Source organism: Scyliorhinus torazame, chromosome 5, assembly GCF_047496885.1.
Source record: "Scyliorhinus torazame isolate Kashiwa2021f chromosome 5, sScyTor2.1, whole genome shotgun sequence".
Lineage (NCBI taxonomy): Eukaryota > Metazoa > Chordata > Chondrichthyes > Carcharhiniformes > Scyliorhinidae > Scyliorhinus > Scyliorhinus torazame.
This window is the reverse complement of record NC_092711.1, coordinates 148,035,629-148,049,741: the sequence shown is the minus strand read 5'-3', so window position 1 is coordinate 148,049,741 and position 14,113 is coordinate 148,035,629. Positions and strand designations below refer to the sequence as shown.

Sequence of the window (14,113 nt, the reverse complement as noted above, 5' to 3'; positions counted from 1 at the left end):
TTCACTTCCTTTCCCTTCAGTTGCTGCAAGTGACCAATTGAAGGTGAGAATGAGAAAAGAAATGGAAAGGGGAGAAAAGAAAGTGTTTTACTCCCAGATGTTGGAGACAGGAGGAGGATTCAGTCTGTGTGAAGCTCAATCGTCATTTGCACAAAGCCCGCGATCTGATTGGCTGGAGGACCAAAGTCCTTCCGGTCCTCCAATTCTTTTCATTGGTCCATACGTCAGCAGGAAGGTCAGGGGTTAGGCCCTCCGCACATGCGCAGTCCCGGGCCGGGGGGATGGGAAGGTCACTGACTGGGTTGTTCCCCCGTCAGACCAGCAGCACCGACCGGCGACACTGAGCAGTGAGTCCCGAGGCTCTTGGCAGCTTGACCAGGCTGCACGGAAAGAGCTGAAGCGGCTCCCTGTCGGAAGGGAAGCCGCGCACCTCCCGCCAGACACCCGCAAATGTTAATATTTTTATTACTTTTGTTTTCACCATTTTTCAAACAATGAAAGCAGCAGAAAAACTGGCGGGAAATGGGCCCAGAGAACAAGAGATATTGCCGCAGAAATACAACCAGACATTGAGAATTCATTCGGAACAGGATATCTGAGGGAGCACAGCCTCCAGATCAAATGTCAGCAATTCAACAACCAGTCAACATGTCCACATAGTGAGTGGGGAAAGAGGGTTAGATTCTATAAAAACAGGAGGATAACAATGCAGCTCACACACCCCAAAGTATTGGGGAACTGACTAACAACATAGTCAACTTGAAATGGATACATTGAATTCGTTCATGGAAAGCCCAGGAGGATCAAGCCAATAAATTTGATGTGGAGATGCCGGCGTTGGACTGGGGTGAGCACAGTAAGAAGCCTTACAACACCAGGTTAAAATCCAACAGGTTTGTTTCAAATCACTAGCTTTCGGAGCACTGCTCCTTTCTCGGGTGAATGCAGAGGTAGGTTCCAGAAACATATAACGAAAGAGAAAATGCTGAAAAATCTCAGTAGGTCTGGCACCATCTGTTGGGAGAGAAAAACTTTGACGAAGAGTCATTGGACTCAAAACGTTAGTTCTTTTCTCTCCCCACAAATGCTGCCAGACATGCTGAGAATATCCAGCATTTTCTCTTTTGTTTCAGATTCCAGCATCCGCAGTTAGTTGCTTTTATCCAGAAACATATATATCGACAAAGTCAACGATGCAAGACGGCACTTTGAATGCGAGTCTTTGCAGGTAATTAAGTCTTCACAGGTCCAAACAGAGCAACTGGAGAGAGGGATAATCACAGGTTAAAGAGGTGTGAATTGTCTCAAGCCAGGACAGTTGATAGGATTTTGCAAGCTGATTCAAAACAATCCTTGTGTTGTAAGACTTCTTACAATAAAATTGAAACTTCTGAATTTGAGGTTGGGGTCTCATACGTTACAGAATGGGGAGAGCAAATTTTTAAAAAATAAGACATTATCTGTACAAAGTTACCGGAGAGCAGCCACTTGTAGAAAAATCGACATCAGAGCAGTGGGATTCATTCAAAAAGGAAATAGACAATGCACATGGTGGCACGGTAGCACAGTGGTTGGCACTGTTGTTTCACAGCTCCAGGGTCCCAGGTTATATTCCCGGCTTGGGTCACTGTCTGTGTGGAGTTTGCACGTTCTCCCTGTGTCTGCGTGGGTGTCCTCCAGGTGCTTGTGTTTCCTCTCACAGTCCAAAGATGTGCAGGTTAGGTGGATTGGCCATGCTAAATTGCCCTTAGTGTCCAAAAAGGTTAGGTGGGGTTTATGTGGATAGGGGGAGGTGTGGGCCTCAGTGGAGTGCTCTTTCCAAGGGATGTTGCAGACTCGATGTGCCAAATGGCCTCCTGCAATGTAAATTCTATGTTCCCATGATAGGGAAGGGTGGGAGCAATAAGTCCAGGGAACCCTGGATGTAAGGGATATCCAGGGTTGGATAAAGAAATAAAGGTGAGTCTTATCACAGATACCGAGGGTTCAAAGCGGAAGTCTTAGAGGAACATGGAAAGTGCAAAGGATTACTTAAGAAAGAAATTAGGAGAGCAAAGAGGGAGCTTGGAAAAGCACTGTCGGGTAAAATAAAGGAAAATCCAACAATGTTTTCTAAGTATATTTGGGGCAGGAGGTTGACCAGGGTAAGAGTACGGACCAATGTGGCAATGTGTGCATGGAAGTGGAAGATACAGGTGAGGTTTTAAATGTATACTTCATATCTGTTTTCACTACGGAGAAGGATGATGTAGGTATAGAAATCACGGAGGCACATGGTGATTTGCTTGAACAACTTGACATTGAGAGGGAGAAGGTATGAACAGTTTCACCAGGTCTGAAAGTGGATAAATACCCAGAGCCACATGAGATGTATCCCAGGCTGCTGTGGAAGGCAAGGAAGGAGATTGCAGAGGCTCTTGACAAAAAATTTCAAATCTTCTCTGGCCACAGGAGAGGTGCCTGAGGACTGGAAGACAGCTAATGTGGTGCCATTATTCAAGAAGGCAAGTAGGGACAAACCAGGAAATTACAAGCCAGTGAGTCTAACTTCACTGCCAGGGAAACTACTGGAAAACATTCTGAGGGACAGAATTAATCTCCACTTGGAGAGGCAAGGATTAAACAAGGGAGAGCATGTCTCACAAATGTGATTGAATTTTTTGAGAAAGTGACTAGGTGTGTAGACGTAGGTAGTGCGGTTCATGTAGTCTACATGGACTTTAGTAAGGCTTTCGACAAACTCACATGGGAGGCTGATGGAGAAGGTAAGAGTCCATGGGATTCAGGGCAATTTGGCAAACTGGATCCAAAACTGGCTCAGTCGTAGGAGGCAGAGGGTGATGTTTGAAGGTTGTTTTTGTGCCTGGAAGCCTGTGTCCAGCGGTGTTCTGCAGGGATCAGTGCTGGGTCACTTGTTGTTTGTAGTACACATTAATGATCTGGATGTGAATGTAGGAGGTAGATTAGGAAGTTCACAGATAACACAAAAATTGGTGGTGTGGTAAATGGTGAGGAACAAGGCCTTAGATTACAGGACAATATGGATAGGCTGGCTAGATGGGCAGAAGAGGGGGCAGCAGGATGGTGCAATGGTTAGCACTGGCACCTCCCGACGCTGAGGACCCAGGTTCAATCCCGGCCCGTGTCACTGTCCGTGTAGAGTTTTAACTTTCTCCCCGTGTCTGCGTGGGTCTCACCCTCACAACCCAAAAGATGTGCAAGGTAGGTGGATTGGCCACGCTAAATTGCCCCTTAATTGTAAAAAGAATAATTGGGTACTCTAAATTTATTTTTTAAAAGTTGTACAGAAGAGTGGCAAATGGAATTTAAGCAAGAAAAGTGTGACGTTGTGCATTTTGGTTGGACTAACTAGGCAAGGGAATATACAATGAATGGTCGGACCCTATGAAGTACAGAAGAGCAAAGTGACTTGGTGTGCATATCCACAGATCTCTGAAGGCAGCAGGACAGGTGGATAAGCTGGTTAAGGCCAATGGGAATATTGCCTTTATTAACCGAGGCATTGAATATAAGAGCAGGGAGGTTATGCTGGAGCTGTATAAAATGCTGGTTAAACCCCAGCTGGAGTACTGTGTAGTTCTGCTCGCCACACTATAGGAAGTAAGTGATTACACTGGTGAGGGTGCAGAGGCGATTCACTAGGACGTTGCCTGGGCTGGAGTGTTTCAGCTATGAAGAGAGACTGGGATTGTTTTCCCTGGAGCAGAGAAGGCTGACAGGGGACCTGATTGAGGTGTATAAAATTCTGAGAGACATAGATAGGGTGGCCAGGAAGGTACTTTTTCCCTTAGTGGAGGGATCAATAACTAGGGGCACAGATTTAAGGTAATGGGCAGGAGGTTCAGAGGAGATGTGAGGAAAAGCTTTTCCCCAGAGGTTTGTTGGAATCTGGAACTCAATGACTGAACGGGAGGGAGAATCCTCCCGGATTCCTCCCTAACTACAGCCTTAAGTGCATCCCACAGTGTGGTGGCTGGGACCTCCATATCGTTCAACTCGACATAGCAGCCATAACCCACTCACTCATCCGCCAGTAGCCCCACATCCAACCCCCCAACTGCAGCTGTTAGGCCCCTCACCCTTAAATCCACCCAATGGGGCGCGTGGTCGAAAAACACAATGGCCGAGTACTCCGAGTCGGCCACCTCCGACCCCCCCTTCCCCACTCTCACAACCAAACCAAGAACCAACCCAATATCTCCGGCAGCAGCACCTTGTCCATAACAAAACTGTTGATCCGCGAATACGCCCCGTGCATATGGGTGTATGGGTGAAGTACAAGACGTCCTTTGCCCTCGGCCTCCCAAACCTCCATGGGTATCCCCCCCCCCTCCTGCAAACAATGCGCCCATGAACCCCTGAATTCTATTGCCACCACCAACACCCTCAACGACTTAGGACGCGTCAGATCCACACTCGGATCTAGGACTGTATTGAAATCACCCCCATAATCAACCGATGCGTGTCCAGGTCTGGGATCCTCTCTAACATCCACGTTGTCCCAATTCGGGGCTTAAACATTCACCAGGACCATTGGCATCTCCTCCAGCTTCCCACTGACCATCACAGAGGTACCCCCCATCCCTCGGATCGGCCACAATGCTCCCCCACCTCAAAAGCCACTCTCTTATAAACCAACACTGCCACCCCTTGTCTTCATGTCTAACCCCGAGCGGAACCCCTGCCCCACCCATTCGTCTGATCCCCAAACTTCAGCTGCATCTGCTGCAAGAGCACAACGCCTGCCTTCAGGCTCCTGTAATGAGCAAAAACACGCGATCGTTTAACCGGCCCATTCAACCCTCGCACGTTCCACATGACCAGCTGGCCAGGGAGGGGGCCTCCCTCCCCTCCCCTGCCAAATAGCCAGATCCCCATTTAAGTAGCCCCCAGCATGCGCCCCTTCAGGCCCGCCCTCAGATGTTCACCGTCATCTCTCCCTTTGCCACACCAACCACACCCACGTCAGCAACCACCCCCCTTCCCTACTCTCACAAGCAAACAAAGAACCAACCCAACATCTCCAACCCCCCCCCCCCCCCCCCCCATGCCTTCCTCCTGGCAATATACCCACCCAATATGGAAGTCCATGACATCCAGAGACTTTCCCCTGTCCACGACCTTTGTCATCTCTTCAAAGAATTCAGTCAGATTATCAGGCATGATCTTCCCTTCACAAATCCCTGCTGGCTCTCCCTGATGGACTGAAATGTTTTAAGGTGTTCAGTTACCCCCATCCCTGATTCTAAACTCCAGCAATTTCCCCACCTCAGATGTTCGGCCAACTGGTCTGTAATTCCCGATTTCCCCCTTTCACCCTCATTGAAAAGTGACAAGTGCAGTTTTCCAATCCAGAGGGACTACTCCTGAATCTAGGGAACTCTGGGAGATTCTAGTTAGGGCATCTACAATGTGCTCCCTGAAGTAAACAACTCACCAGTATTCTTAGAATTCCCCCTGTACCAAAAAAGGGTCAAGATATTCTTAATGGTGAACAGGGATTCTCACTCCCTGACTCCTCTGCAGACTTAGGTGGGTGCTATTCGGGTCAAACTAGTGTTTCAAGTTATCCCCCAGCATAACCCATATCTTTAGAGAAGAATTTTATCGACTTACCACTTAGTAGCATCGATCTTGGTCCCGTGTTGCTAAGTAAGTAAAGTAGACTTTGTAATAACCACTGTTTCAGGTTAAAACTTTAAATTCTTTTATTATTATTTTTTCTTTTACAAGATAAAATCACTGTCTTTACAGAAAAGCAAAAAGATCTTGCTTCTGGATTCTCCTGGTTGGCTGATCAGACCTTCCTGGGCCTCCTTGACAATCTCTCTTTATCTGTTGGTTTTCTCCCGGTTATTTTGCGGTTCTGCTCGGCTTTCGTATTCTGTCAGTCCCATGTACCGAAATCACCCTGCAAGCTGAGAGTGAGTGCCTGGCTGAGAGCTATTCAGGATATATATCACCCTTCCAACAGCCTTGCTGATTACATGACATTATTTTAAAGTATTTTCTTCTGCTCCTTAACCCAATACCCTTTCTGTCCATATGATTCCACATCTAGTTTCCGTAATGTCTAACATGAGAGTGCCTTCATGTTAAGCTTGACCTTGGTTTATCAGCTCACTGGCAGGGAGGCTTCCTACTAATTATTCTGTGGCATTTCAGACTTTTAAACCCTTATCTTTTTTAAACATTGTATTTTCTTGTATTCCTAAATGTTTCAAGTTATAGTCTTCCCTTTTTACAATTTTACAAAAAGGTGTTGACTGCTTTTTTGAAAAGAAGCAGTGAGCTGCGGTGAATTGTCCTGTATTAAAATCAACTCTTCTCTCCAGATTTCCACTTTTAACTGGTGTCATTCAGTTTCTATCATTCACAAATACATTTTATTTCAAGCAATTCAAACTTAAGATTCTGGCAATTCCAATCAATTACTTGCTAAACGAATTAACTTCTATTAAAGGGTATTAAACTCATTCCCTTTATGTAACTTAAAACTTAACTTTTATAAAAATTTCTCCGACTTGAACTAAAGATATCAGGTTACAGCATGAGCTGCTTGGTTATCTCAAGTCCTGTGATAATGGTCGTCTGCATCCCAAAGAACATTTGTCTGCAGTTGACCCTTCGAGGGCCTTCTGCTATGTCATTTTTTAGCATTTCATTACATTTACATTTATAGGATCTTTTCTGTTACTTTGCTTTTTCTCATGTTCCTTGGGTTTTATCATCAGACCTTCTCGTTTCAAATGACATCTTTCGCATTTTTCTTAACATCCCCAACTTCCTTTAACACCCTCGGATGGAAACCGCCAGTTCCTGGGGATTTGTCAGTCTTTGGTTCCATTAATTTCCTTGATGTGGAGATGCCGGCGTTGGACTGGGGTGAGCACAGTACGAAGTCTTACAACACCAGGTTAAAGTCCAACAGATGTGTTTCGATGTCACTAGCTTTCGGAGCGCTGCTCCTTCCTCAGGTGAATGAAGAGGTATGTTCCAGAAACACATATATAGACAAATTCAAAGATGCCAAATAATGCTTGGAATGCAACCATTAGCAGGTGATTAAATCTTTACAGATCCAGAGATGGGGTAACCCCAGGTTAAAGAGGTGTGAATTACATCAAGCCAGGACAGTTGGTAGGATTTCGCAGGCCAGATGGTGGGGGATGAATGTAATGTGACATGAATCCCAGGTCCCGGTTGAGGCCGCACTCATGTGTGCGGAAATTGGCTATAAGTTTCTGCTCGGCGATTCTGCGTTGTCGCGCGTCCTGAAGGCCGCCTTGGAGAACGCTTACCCGGAGATCAGAGGCTGAATGCCCTTGACTACTGAAGTGTTCTCCGACTGGAAGGGAACATTCCTGCCTGGTGATTGTTGCGCGATGTCCGTTCATTTGTTGCCGCAGCGTCTGCATGGTCTCGCCAATGTACCACGCTTCGGGACATCCTTTCCTGCAGCGTATGAGGTAGACAACGTTGGCTGAGTCGCACGAGTACGGACTGCGTACCTGGTGGGTGGTGTAATAGTGGTATCCATGTCAATGATCTGGCACGTCTTGCAGAGATTGCCATGGCAGGGTTTTGTGGTGTCGTGGTCACTGTTCTGAAGACTGTGTAGTTTGCTACAAACAATGGTTCGTTTGAGGTTGCGCGGTTGTTTGAAGGCAAGTAGTGGGGATGACCTTGGCAAGATGTTCATCGTCATCACGTCATTGATGTTAGCATGCTTCACACTATGTCTATGTCTGGGAGGTAAGTCTGTCCTTTAAAAACACTTGTCTTTGCAGGGGCAGGCCAGTCGATTTCGGCGGGAGAACAGCTGGTGATTCAATTTCAGCGGGGGCAGTGCGGAAGTGATTGCTGGGAGGTAAGTCTGTCCTTTAAAAACACTTGTCTTTGCAGGGGCAGGCCAGTCGATTTCGGCGGGAGAACAGCTGGTGATTCAATTTCAGCGGGGGCAGTGCGGAAGTGATTGCTGGGAGGTAAGTCTGTCCTTTAAAAACACTTGTCTTTGCAGGGGCAGGCCAGTCGATTTCGGCGGGAGAACAGCTGGTGATTCAATTTCAGCGGGGGCAGTGCGGAAGTGATTGCTGGGAGGTAAGTCTGTCCTTTAAAAACACTTGTCTTTGCAGGGGCAGGCCAGTCGATTTCGGCGGGAGAACAGCTGGTGATTCAATTTCAGCGGGGGCAGTGCGGAAGTGATTGCTGGGAGGTAAGTCTGTCCTTTAAAAACACTTGTCTTTGCAGGGGCAGGCCAGTCGATTTCGGCGGGAGAACAGCTGGTGATTCAATTTCAGCGGGGGCAATGCAGAAGTGATTGCTGGGAGGTAAGTCTGTCCTTTAAAAACACTTACCTGGTCCCATTTTCGGTCCCTCTTTTCTGTTTTTTTTTTATATTTTAGTATTTAAGGCGGGAACAGGAAGTTCGACCTGCGGACATCTGGGAAGACCCTCACCAATAAATTCTGGTGGAGAGGAAACCCGAGACACTACACGTGTAGTGTCTCCCACCCGCCCTCCTCCTCTAACCTAATAATAAAACCCATTGGTGTGAGGTAAGTACCATATTTTATTATTAACACTAAGAAGGTAAGTAAGTGATTTTTACTCATTTTTACTTTTGTACCTTTTTCAAATTGTGTGTGTGTCGGGGGGAAACTGAAGTGACATCACAGAAAAGCTGTGGCCTGAGTGCCTGGTTGGGATTCTACACTAAATTTAAAAAATTGAGCATTGGTAACTAATTAAACATAATTACTTAATTGTAATTTAGAGGGACATCTAAGCCAGAGATCGGAGAGTACTATATTTAGCTTTCGCATTTCTATTAGAAATCTAGTGCTAGGAAACAGATAGTTAACAGTAACTTTGAAATTAAAAAAAAAAAAATTCAAAAAAAATTTTTTTTTAATTTTAATTAATTGATGCAATGTCAGTTAGAGGGGTGCTGTGCTCTGACTGTGAGATGTGGCAGGTCCGGGAGGCTTCCAGCGTCCCGGATGGCTTCATCTGCAGAAAGTGCACCCAACTGGAGCTCCTCACAGACCGCATGGTTCGGTTGGAGCAGCAATTGGATGCACTTAGGAGCATGCAGGTGGCGGAAAGCGTCATAGATCGCAGTTATGTAAATGTGGTCACACCCAAGGTGCAGGCATAGAAATGGGTGACCACCAGAAAGGGCAGGCAGTCAGTGCAGGAATCCCCTGTGGTTGTCCCCCTCGCGAACAGATATATCCCTTTGGATACTGTCGGGGGGGATAGCCTATCAGGGGAAAACAGCAGCAGCCAGAGCAGTGGCACCACGGCTGGCTCTGATGTTCAGAAGGGAGGGTCAAAGCGCAGAAGAGTAATAGTAATAGGGGACTCTATAGTCAGGGGCACAGATAGGCGCTTCTGTGGACGTGAAAGAGACTCCAGGATGGTATGTTGCCTCCCTGGTGCCAGGGTCCAGGATGTCTCCGAACGGGTAGAGGGCATCCTGAAGGGGGAGGGCAAACAGGCAGAGGTCGTTGTACATATTGGTACTAACGACATAGGCAGGAAGGGGCATGAGGTCCTGCAGCAGGAGTTCAGGGAGCTAGGCAGAAAGTTAAAAGACAGGACCTCGAGGGTTGTAATCTCGGGATTACTCCCTGTGCCACGTGCCAGTGAGACTAGAAATAGGAAGATAGAGCAGCTAAACACGTGGCTAAACAGCTGGTGTAGGAGGGAGGGTTTCCATTATCTGGACCACTGGGAGCTCTTCCGGGGCAGGTATGACCTGTATAAGAAGGACGGGTTGCATCTAAACCGGAGAGGCATAAATATCCTGGCCGCGAGGTTTGCTAGTGTCACACGGGAGGGTTTAAACTAGTATGGCAGGGGGGTGGGCACGGGAGCAATAGGTCAGAAGGTGAGAGCATTGAGGGAGAACTAGGGAATAGGGACAGTGTGGCTCTGAGGCAGAGCAGACAGGGAGAAGTTGCTGAACACAGCGGGTCTGGTGGCCTGAAGTGCAAATGTTTTAATGCAAGAAGTATTACGGGTAAGGCAGATGAACTTAGAGCTTGGATTAGTACTTGGAACTATGATGTTGTTGCCATTACAGAGACCTGGTTGAGGGAAGGGCAGGATTGGCAGCTAAACGTTCCAGGATTTAGATGTTTCAGGCGGGATAGAGGGGGATGTAAAAGGGGAGGCGGAGTTGCGCTACTGGTTCGGGAGAACATCACAGCTGTACTGCGAGAGGACACCTCAGAGGGCAGTGAGGCTACATGGGTAGAGATCAGGAATAAGAAGGGTGCAGTCACAATGTTGGGGGTTTACTACAGGCCTCCCAACAGCCAGCGGGAGATAGAGGAGCAGATAGGTAGACAGATTTTGGAAAAGAGTAAAAACAACAGGGTTGTGGTGATGGGAGACTTCAACTTCCCCAATATTGACTGGGACTCACTTAGTGCCAGGGGCTTAGACGGGGCGGAGTTTGTAAGGAGCATCCAGGAGGGCTTCTTAAAACAATATGTAGACAGTCCAACTAGGGAAGGGGCGGTACTGGACCTGGTATTGGGGAATGAGCCCGGCCAGGTGGTAGATGTTTCAGTAGGGGAGCATTTCGGTAACAGTGACCACAATTCAGTAAGTTTTAAAGTACTGGTGGACAAGGATAAGAGTGGTCCTAGGATGAATGTGCTAAATTGGGGGAAGGCTAATTATAACAATATTAGGCGGGAACTGAAGAACATAGATTGGGGGCGGATGTTTGAGGGCAAATCAACATCTGACATGTGGGAGGCTTTCAAGTGGCAGTTGAAAGGAATTCAGGACCGGCATGTTCCTATGAGGAAGAAGGATAAATACGGCAATTTTCGGGAACCATGGATGACGAAAGATATTGTAGGCCTCGTCAAAAAGAAAAAGGAGGCATTTGTCAGGGCTAAAAGGCTGGGAACAGACGAAGCCTGCGTGGAATATAAGGAAAGTAGGAAGGAACTTAAGCAAGGAGTCAGGAGGGCTAGAAGGGGTCACGAAAAGTCATTGGCAAATAGGGTTAAGGAAAATCCCAAGGCTTTTTACACGTACATAAAAAGCAAGAGGGTAGCCAGGGAAAGGGTTGGCCCACTGAAGGATAGGCAAGGGAATCTATGTGTGGAGCCAGAGGAAATGGGCGAGGTACTAAATTAATACTTTGCATCAGTATTCACCAAAGAGAAGAAATTGGTAGATGTTGAGTCTGGAGAAGGGTGTGTAGATAGCCTGGGTCACATTGAGATCCAAAAAGACGAGGTGTTGGGTGTCTTAAAAAATATTAAGGTAGATAAGTCCCCAGGGCCTGATGGAATCTACCCCAGAATACTGAAGGAGGCTAGAGAGGAAATTGCTGAGGCCTTGACAGAAATCTTTGGATCCTCGCTGTCTTCGGGGGATGTCCCGGAGGACTGGAGAATAGCCAATGTTGTTCCTCTGTTTAAGAAGGGTAGCAAGGATAATCTCGGGAACTACAGGCCGGTGAACCTTACTTCAGTGGTGGGGAAACTACTGGAGAGAATTCTTCGAGACAGGATCTACTCCCATTTGGAAGCAAATGGACGTATTAGTGAGAGGCAGCACGGTTTTGTGAAGGGGAGGTCGTGTCTCACTAACTTGATAGAGTTTTTCGAGGAGGTCACTAAGATGATTGAGGCAGGTAGGGCAGTGGATGTTGTCTATATGGACTTCAGTAAGGCCTTTGACAAGGTCCCTCATGGTAGACTAGTACAAAAGGTGAAGTCACACGGGATCAGGGGTGAGCTGGCAAGGTGGATACAGAACTGGCTAGGCCATAGAAGGCATAGGAGCAATGGAAGGATGCTTTTCTCATTGGAGGGCTGTGACCAGTGGTGTTCCACAGGGATCAGTGCTGGGACCTTTACTCTTTGTAGTATATATAAATGATTTGGAGGAAAATGTAACTGGTCTGATTAGTAAGTTTGCAGACGACACAAAGGTTGGTGGAATTGCAGATAGCGATGAGGACTGTCGGAGGATACAGCAGGATTTAGATTGTTTGGAGACTTGGGCAGAGAGATGGCAGATGGAGTTTAATCCGGACAAATGTGAGGTAATGCATTTTGGAAGGTCTAATACAGGCAGGGAATATACAGTGAATGGTAGAACCCTCAAGAGTATTGAAAGTCAAAGAGATCTAGGAGTACAGGTCCACAGGTCATTGAAAGGGGCAACACAGGTGGAGAAGGTAGTCAAGAAGGCATACGGCATGCTTGCCTTCATTGGCCGGGGCATTGAGTATAAGAATTGGCAAGTCATGTTGCAGCTGTATAGAATCTTAGTTAGGCCACACTTGGAGTATAGTGTTCAATTCTGGTCGCCACACTACCAGAAGGATGTGGAGGCTTTAGAGAGGGTGCAGAAGAGATTTACCAGAATGTTGCCTGGTATGGAGGGCATTAGCTATGAGGAGCGGTTGAATAAACTCGGTTTGTTCTCACTGGAACGAAGGAGGTTGAGGGGAGACCTGATAGAGGTATACAAAATTATGAGGGGCATAGACAGAGTGGATAGTCAGAGGCTTTTCCCCAGGGTAGAGGGGTCAATTACTAGGGGGCATAGGTTTAAGGTGAGAGGGGCAAGGTTTAGAGTAGATGTACGAGGCAAGTTTTTTACGCAGAGGGTAGTGGGTGCCTGGAACTCACTACCGGAGGAGGTGGTGGAAGCAGGGACGATAGTGACGTTTAAGGGGCATCTTGACAAATACATGAATAGGATGGGAATAGAGGGATATGGACCCAGGAAGTGTAGAAGATTGTAGTTTAGTCGGGCAGAATGGTCGGCACGGGCTTGGAGGGCCGAAGGGCCTGTTCCTGTGCTGTACATTTCTTTGTTCTTTGTTTGTTTGTCTGTGTATTTACATTGTATTTACTATACGTCCTATGTTTTTTCATAAATGAAACGATCTGCCTGGACTGTACGCAGAACAATATTTTTCACTGTACCTTGGTACACGTGACAATAAATATAAATATAATCTATATTTACACAAATTATTTTAAGTCCCTGTCCTCTATCGACTATTAATTTTTTTGTGACTTCTGGAAAGTTATCCTCCTTTTCAACTGTAAATACTGAGGCAAAGTAATTGTTCAACGTGTCTGCCATTCCCCCATTATCACTGACAATATCTCCATTTCCAGCTTTTACTGGGCCTACATTGCTCTTCACACCCGCTTTCCCTTTATATAACTAAACATTTCTTCTCATTGATATTGATGTCCCTTGTGAGTTTCCTTTCATAATCCCTTTTAGTCGCTCTAACAAGCTGCTTTGTGACCCTTTGCTGTTCCTTGTACCTATCCCATTCGTCCGGATCTGTACTATGTCTTGTATTTTTGTGCGCCCTTTCTTTTAGTTTTAAACTGTCCCTAACCTCTTATTTGTCCATGGCTGCTTTTTTGTTTGTGAAGTGGAACCTTTTCCTCTCGGGGGTATACACTTTCTCTGTATCTCGTTAAATGTTTCTTTCAATATTCTCCACTGATCTTCAGTTGTTTGACCCATTAACAGATCTCCCCAGTTTACCGAGGACAGTCTCTGTCTCATCCCGTTAACGTCAGCCTTACCCAAGTCTAAAATTCTACTGTCTGTAACGTGCTTTTCACTTTCAAACACTACACTGAATTCAACATGTTATGATCACTATTTGATAAATGTTTGCGCACAGTTAGGCTACCAACTAAATTAGGGTTATTACTCATAATTAAATCTTTTTTCAAATAAATTTAGAGTAATCCAATTCTTTTTTTCCCCCCCAATTAAGGGACAATTTAGCGTGGCCAATTGACCTACCCTGCACATCTTTTTGGGTTGTGGGGGTGAGACCCACGCAGACACGGGGAGAATGTGCAAACTTCACACGGACAGTGACTCGGGTCCTCGGCTTCGTAAGGTAGCAGTGCTAACCACTGCACCACCGTGCTGGCCCTTGCTCATAGCTAAATCTAATATTGCCTATCCCTTTGTTACATCTGGAACATATTGCTGCAGGAAACTATCCCGGACACATTCCAGAAATTCACTCCCATTCTGACAGGTGCTTGTCTGCCTCTCCCAATCTGTG

The 14,113-nt window shown here is 46.5% G+C and overlaps 1 protein-coding gene across 10 annotated transcripts in view; it reads left to right on the top strand.

Moving 5' to 3' along the window:
* Nucleotides 1-278: 278 nt before the first annotated feature.
* LOC140422014 (uncharacterized) overlaps nucleotides 279-14,113 on the top strand; it is a 332,008-nt gene continuing 318,173 nt past the window's right edge. For 2 of the 10 annotated variants that reach the window (XR_011947223.1, XM_072506977.1), the window contains exon 1: nucleotides 462-847. The gene's annotated coding sequence lies outside the window, so the exon portion shown is untranslated. The other 8 variants (XR_011947222.1, XM_072506975.1, XR_011947224.1 and 5 more) reach the window with 7 other exon arrangements.